This window comes from Pinus tabuliformis, chromosome 5_2, assembly GCF_031772625.1.
Source record: "Pinus tabuliformis cultivar Carrire ecotype Pingquan chromosome 5_2, CPIR1, whole genome shotgun sequence".
NCBI lineage: Eukaryota > Viridiplantae > Streptophyta > Pinopsida > Pinales > Pinaceae > Pinus > Pinus tabuliformis.
The window spans coordinates 392,646,819-392,655,291 of record NC_142306.1 but is presented as its reverse complement, the minus strand read 5'-3'; positions in this window follow the sequence as shown (position 1 = coordinate 392,655,291).

Sequence of the window (8,473 nt, the reverse complement as noted above, 5' to 3'; positions counted from 1 at the left end):
ATATAAAGTACGAAACTAAGAAATAGATGCACGCACAATAAAAATGACACTACCAAAGTCCCTGGAAAAACCCCAAAGGAAAAACTAGTGCAGCACATGAGGGTTTTATTATTATGTAGAAAAATTAGAGAATTACAAATGGAAGCCCAACTGGAAATCCTTCATCTATTTATCTCAACTAGAAATGGAAAGGAGATCCAATATCTCCTCTGCAAATCAAATTGAGCTCCCTTGGCTTGCTTGGACTCCTTCCTGACACTCGCACTAACTGCCTGAAATGCACACTATTAGTTGAAGGACATTCGTACAACCTAGAAACTACCTCTGGGTGGGTCGTCCTGCCGCTTTCTACCTCAGGAAACCACTCACTCTTCCTTCTAGACCCTGATTGGACATTTTGTAGATGAAATAAGTTGATTTCAGAAACTCGCACCAGTAATCTGGGCAACTTGCACGACCTCTTCTGCAGATAAATTTGTCCTCCCTTTTTTGACTCTGAAACACTAGAAGACTTCCTGAGAATTTCCCCTGTGAAAAACCTTACCACTATCTCTCCCATGGTTCGAACTGCCCCTTGTTGAATATTGTGAATTGGGTAATTCAAACTACCTTTCTCACTTGATGTTCGATGTGTCTTCTCCAAGCCACTTTTACTTGGTCTTATAATATCTCATTGGAGCATAAATGACTAAGATCTAATCATGATTGATGGCTTTAATCATCTTAGAATCTGTCCAGTCACTTTTTCGGAAGTCTCTAGAACAAAATCAATTTCCTCAATTAATACCCATTAATTAATCAATTTTCCTAAGTTAGACTTAAGAAATTTTTAATTATTGATCAATTAATTTAATTGAGAGGTTTCTAAGTGTTTTCTCTCGAAACCTTTTATGGGATTTTGAGATCTTGTGTTCCTTAGCCTCTCTGACACCTTAGAGACTAGAACACCTATCTGATGCTACCATACCCATAAAAACTAACATTTTTTAGTTGTGTTGGAGAACAAAGTTATTACAAAGTAAACAAAATGACACCTTCCTTCACATGAGAGGGTAATCAAGGTATATTTTTCTAATTTTACTCACTATGATCATTATTGTTTATTTCCTTTTCATTGAGGTAGGACATCCTAATTCACTTTCCTATTGCCTTGGAAAAACATTAAGTTTAGCTTCTTTCTTATTTCCTTGGAAAAACTTTTGATTTAGCTTAAGATTCCTAGTACCCTCTCCCAAACTATGTTTGAAGAAGCCTACCTAGCCCTAATCAATGCTTGTGAGACAATTCTACTTGGAGCACCCAACATTACTTTATCATTAACCAAGATTGAATTACCTAAAATTTGTGTAAGAACCCCATAGTATGTTTAAGACATTGGTCTATTAATCTTTTCAACCAAAAAAAACCATTCACTTTTCTCTTTCCATTCTTGTTTATTTTACACTCTAGCTTTATAATAATTATCTTTTAAGCTACATTACTAAATCTAATTATAAGTTGTTAAATCTTATTTTCCTAATTTAATCTGTATTAATAATTAGTACTTCAAATTATATGTTTTAAAATAAGCATAAGCTTGGGTATAGATAAGATCTTCTTTCACTTGCTCATTTTGGATCTAACCCTAGTTAACAAAGTAACTCTATTGGCACTCACCTATAGGAATAATGAAAACCGGACAGGGTTTGACAATGGCTCGGATATGAGGTTCACCTAATTAAGCCGAAGGATTTTTTATGGTGAAGTTTATCCTTATGACATTGTTCAGATTCGTCATCCCTGACAGAATCTTGAACAATGTCTCTCCCCTCCACATCGCACTCCATTTTATATATGTGATGTGATGTAACATACACGACGACTCTCCTGACAGAGTAATTACTCTTCAATTGTAAATATTGTATTGGTATTCTATACATAGCCCCCGAGGCCAAGAATCATTCATAGGCTTTAAGCCTTAATTAAAAAACAAGTGGTGCACATATTTATATATCAGAGCTTTGATATTGGAGGAATTCATTTGAAATCCCCGATATTCGAAGTCCAATCCATAAAGCAGTTGTCAGAGGACCCCACATGCCACGTCATTGTTTTCGCTCCCGCATATTGGAGGTAATGCATATCGAAGATTTCCTTTCAAAACACATTTTAACAGAATCTGATATTCCAATCCCTCTGATCTCTGATAATCATATCCCTCTGATCTCTAATCTCCGATATTCATATCCCTACGATCTCCGATATTCATATCTCTCTGATCATCGATATCCCAATGTGCCTCCCCCTCCAACTTCAAATAACTATCGGGCTCCGATATGTCAGACCTGATATGCGCATTAAAGGTGGTCTAATTGGAATATCATGTTTGCATGTATATCATAACTTTTAAATGGTAACAATTGTAAAACCCCGATATATTAAACCTCTGATTTCTGATATTCCTCCAGATTCAATGAGAATATAAACAAGAGTTTAATGTTGATATCGCGTTCGCTCCTCATCATGAATTCTTTACATCGAAAGTTTTATATTATTGCCACTGTTAAAAGTTTCGATATCCATTTCTCTGATACTTGTTAACATCTGCCACTTGTCACCTCCTATGGGTCGTTGTTGTATAGATTTAAAAAGCCTTGATTTATATGGTTTTGAGGCATAAATATAGTTCTTCACATTTTATGGTTTAAGTTTGTTTTTCAACATTTAAAAAAGAAAATCTGAGTTATAAAAAAAAAAACTAATTATGTTTTCTTTTGACATAGAAGCTTCCATGGTCGATGATGGTGAATAGATCCAGTCAAGATTTCTGAAGGAACTCCTCCAAGTGGAAAAATTTCTTTTAATAAACAGAAGTTGTTGAAGCAGTTGAATTCCACGTATCAGTTCAAAACAAGCTGGACAAACTTATCAGAGAGCAAACTAAACTGGCCATTTTTCTCAACTGTGGCCATCGACATTTGGCCAGAATTCCAACAGAAGGAATCATTTTGTTTCATTTTCTTTTAATTAAATTAGTTGTTGAAAAATAGATGGGGATTGTTAATATTTGCACTATTTATAGATACACATCTCTGATTGTGAGAAAGGGGGATCCAAATCTGAGAGAAAAGAGGCAGAGTGATACTAGAGCTTACAACCTATTTGTATAGAAGGAGTTAAGACTCATTTGCATTATTGTAATGAGATAAAATCCATTTGTGCAGACATGAAATAATTAAACTCTGTTTTGGGGGATTTCATAGAGTCTGAATCCTAGCATTTTGATCTTTATTCAGCCTTGCTCCTTTTCCTTATAGGATTTCATTAATAATAAATCAGAGATAACTGGGTATTCCCAGTGTGTCACCATTATTGTGGTAAAAACACAAACCCCCCATTATTCACTTAATTCTCATTATTGGGACATTTTGATTGAATCTTGGTCATGTCACTTTTTAATTTTCTGAGTTTGGATTGCTTCAACGAGTTTGATTTGTTTTTGTCTTCCTATCAAAACTCATTTGATATCATTTGGTTGTTTGGTTTGTAAATGACATCTAATTGAAGATTGGATATTTTCACTACCTTGGCATATTAAAATGTATAAATTGTACATTACTTTTGTTTCATAAATTTATTTATTTGTAGATAATTAATTTTCAATGGTAAATATTTTGTAAATATTTTATTTTTATTCTATACATAGCCCCCGAGACCAAGAATCATTCATAGGCTTTAAACCTTAAGTAACAAACAAGTGGTGCACATATTAATATATCAGAGCTTTGATATCAGAGGAATTCATTTGAAATCTCTGATATTCAAATTCCAATCCACAAAGCGATTTTCAGAGGACCCACATGCCATGTCATTGTTTCCGCTCCCACATATCAGAGGTAATGCATATCGAAGATTTCCTTTCAAAACACATTTAAAAAAACTCTGATATGCCAATCCCTCTGATATCTGATCTCTTATAATCATATCACTTCGATCTCTGATCCCCGATAATCATATTCCTTCAATCTTTGATCTCTGATATTCATATCCCTCTGACCTTTGATATTTGATATTCATATCTCTCTCATCACCAATATCCCAATGTGCCTCCCCCTCTAACTCTGATATTTGCCAACATCCGATATGTCAGATCTGATATGTGTATTAACGATGGAAGAATTGGAATATCACGTTTGAATTTATATCATAACTTTTAAATGGTAGCAATTATAAAACCTCGATATCTTAAACCTCTGATTTCCAATATCACTCCAGATTCAATGAGCATATAAACAACAGTTTACTGTTGATATCGCATCCGCTCCTCATCGGGACTTCTTTACATCGCAAGTTTTATATTATTTCCATTGTTAAAAGTTTCGATATCCATTTCTTCGATACATGTTAACCTTTGCCACTTGTCACCTCCTACGGGTCGTTGTTGTATACATTTAAAAAGTGATTTATATGGTTTTAGGGCATAAATTTGAACCCTAGTCATACAACGAAATCAAAATATTGAGGTTGCTGAAAATCACAAAATAAAATCTGAGGTAATTGTGTTCCAACAGGGATTTAAACCCTAGTCATACAATGAAATCAAAATATCGTGTGATTATAGCTAGATTCAGGGAAATTTCTCAGTTGAACTGGTAGAAGCTTCTTGAAATTGGCAGGGAGTTGGGATTGTTACTTCTGCCAATATAGGCTACTATGGCATACTGGCTAGACCTGCTTCTCTCCTTCAAAGAAGTAATCGCATTAAGTTTTATCATTTTATGAAGTTATTTTGCTGAAAACATACGGTAGAATAATATTCCTGTTCACCTTTAATTTCATTTACAGTTGTTTTTTAGCTTGATCGAAGTAATGATACAATAAGCCTATGCTCCATTTACTAAGTGAAATGACTCACTACTTAGGCAGATAATTTCATCTTAAAGATGTAACATATTGTTACATTTACTAACTGAAACGACTCGCTATTTGGGCATATAATTTCATTTCAAAGACTTGATATATTGTTCTATTTACTAAGTGAAATGAATCACTATTTGGATATATAATATCATCTCGAAGGCTTGATATATTGGTTCTAAGGCTTATATTTTGAGATATTTCATGTCCAATGTGCTATGTTCTATGGTATAAAAACTCTATTGAATATTCACATAAGAAAGTTTTGCACAAGTTGCTTTTTCCTTTTAGCTCTTTAAAGCTTATCACAAGGGTTTTACAAATTTGCATAATAATTAGAATGTGTTCTTGATACATAATTTCTTTGCCATATTTAAGCACATGTGATATCTTAAATAACTTTTTATGCAAACTGATGCAATAGTTTCAAGTACGACACGACTTGGTTATTGGTGCTAATGTCTGACTGTTTTAGAGATTCTTTGGGGGTTTAACTTGGTTGATTTTCTTTTGTCTCCCGTGATTTAAAATGACGCACATCCTAATAATTTAACATGGTATAAGTACTAAATACACATTCTTATACATAGTCTATACGGTGCAAGATTTCTGTATTTATACATAGTCTATACGATGCAAGATTTCTTGGATAACTGTTGTAATTACTTGCATTTTCATCATTGTTGGTACAATCTAAAATCTATGATCTTTTATTGATTGCAAATTGTCCTAAATTGTAGTGGTAAATGTGCCATGATTGTTGATATCATTTATTTTTCTCAAGTACTATTGATGAATGGGATTGGACACTATGTACATAACATAATATGATTTTTCATGATAACAAAATTTTGTTAAATATGTATTGAACATTACTAATTGTTCATTGTCTCATTATATTAGATCACTATTTCATGGGTGTAATTTTCTCTAAAACACAAAGGTAAATGCACCTCAAATGTTTATTCACTAATTGTTTTTTTAAGCAATGTTGACATATGAGATTAATTATTATATCAAAGACATAATTTCACATAACAAACATATGTTGGATCCCTGTTTTCATGGTTAAAACAAATTGAAAGTTATCACTATTGAATTTTGTAACTGTATTGTAGAAAATTCATTTTGCGAACAAGAAGAGCCTCTATCTATCTAATGAGACTAGAGACAAAAAGGATGAGAGGCCATTGAATATTTCACCTTATATCTTTGAATATTTATTCTTAATTATGCCTAAGGAAATTTTATAATGTGTACCTTAATTCTGATAATGGTCCTTACATGATCTAGATAATACACATCCAAAGGTCCAAGATTTAGCTCCCATTACCTACTCCCTACACACAAGTAATCAAACACATCAATCTCACACCAATTTGGGCATGAGGAATGTCAAACAAAATAGACCTAACTTGATCTACCCAAGGAAAGATCAAATTTACTAAATATTTGCACGTAAAACCAAAGACACAAGATGATGGGGGGAGGGTAGGGTGAGGGGCGAGGGAACCATTATGGTCTATATTATGAATGATAGAATAGCATTATAACAACTATATGACATATTTAATCTTAGTCGATGATCATTCTTATTCCTTTCCCTTTAAGACACCTTCCTTAGCCTCTGACTCTATTCATCTAGCGTTTCCATACTCAAATTCTAGGGCCCCCTATCCTCCAATTTGTTCAATTATTATAGGAATTTAGAAGATCTTGGAGATAGGTTTGATGGCATGCAAATTAGGTGGATACGAGTCATCAATAGATTAATGGCATGTTAACCAAGCAATTATGATTCATAGATTGGATCGATGGCAAGTAAACCAAACAATTACAAATTATGCGCAAGTTCCATGCTCAATTATGAGCTCTTTTCCAACCTATAATGAGTTTTTTTATCTCCATGAGTTTTTTTTATTAAGTTCATTACTTAAATACGAGTTTTCCCCAACTCACTATGAACTTTCTTCTTAATTATGAAATAATTTGTATTTCATAATTATGAAATTGTGATAAAATAATTACTTTCTCATAAAATAATTATGAGATTTTACTGAATTATATAATTTCATCCTCACAACATCTAATAGCTTCCTTGTATGACCTATGGTGTAAAATACAAGTATAAATGATGCCCCCTAATGTATGAAGTCAAAATTAATAGATGATCAAAATATATTATGAAAATTCATGGTGATAGAGTGGCATAGGGAAGGAGCTATTGAATCAAGGAACTAGAAGTACTTGCAACTAGTCATCAACCAATTAGATATATAAACCATAATTTAGGTAATCATACCCATTCCTATTACAAGAGAGAGAAAATGATGACCACCAACACAATAAATTGTAGTTTCATGTAATAGTATGCAAGACCATGGCTATGAAAATGTACATGATGGATCTATGTCTAAAAGAGATTATAGTCAGAAGAAAATATAATGTGGATCTATGTCACAATACATTAGGAAGACATGTAGAACCAATGAGAGTGGGTCCAATGTAGTATTCAAAGTACACATACAATAGTGATATACTCCATCATAACCCAGGAGGAGCACCACAAATAAGTGATATGCCCCCTAGGACCAATGTCTTCAGTCCAACCCTATCGATGGTATAAATTTATACTATGCAAATATGTGAGCTAATGTCAAGAACGGTAGAATCTATATGATTTTTGGTAAATGAAGGAAACCCTTAATAAATGTCTAAGGATCCACTAGTGATGTTGAACACACCGAGAATCAATTGATTAGGGTCAATGAGGTGAAGCCACTTTTGATCATAAGAAAACCTACCACTGATGACTACAAGCTCCAAGGTACTAGCTAGATTCTATATGTGCTACCTAGATCATGAGTTTGTATCAATAGAAATACATCCATTGAAGGAGGGCCTTGATGTACCCCCATCCATATTTGACACAAAATAAATACTAACAGATTATGTGAAGAGAGAGAGTCATTAAGAACAACTGGCATAGGGATGACTGACATGGAAGGTCAGTAAAATTGAAAATAGTGGACTTACACTTAAAGTTCTCTTGAACATATTAGGTATGAAGCATGAATTTCTTGGAAACATCGAGTCATCAGCACAACTAATATAGTTTATGAAACATGAGGCATAAAAGCACTCTCTATAGTGATTGGAAGAGTAACCCGTTAGAGGAGTATATAACTCATACTTATGGTACCAATGTTGGGCAACCTATAACCCAATTATATGACAATGATGCAAATAGGTTCCATGTTCGAGGATGGCACAATTGACAATTGTTGCTACTTAATACAAATTCCAAATATCTCTACCTCCCCTCACTATCCCCCAACTTTTTTTTGTTTGTTTGATATCTCCTTCATTTGTTAATAAGCACGAAAAATAATACAAGCTTAATATTGTCTTTTTTATTAAATTTTTGATGATCCCAAAAAAGAGTTAAAAGTTTAATTGATGGGATGTCTTTTCATAGAGTTGAATGAGCCCAAAATAGAGGTAAAAGGATGGTTGAAATGGTATCCCTCTCACATTTTAACAAGCACGAGAAATGGAGAACAATGAGCTCATCATC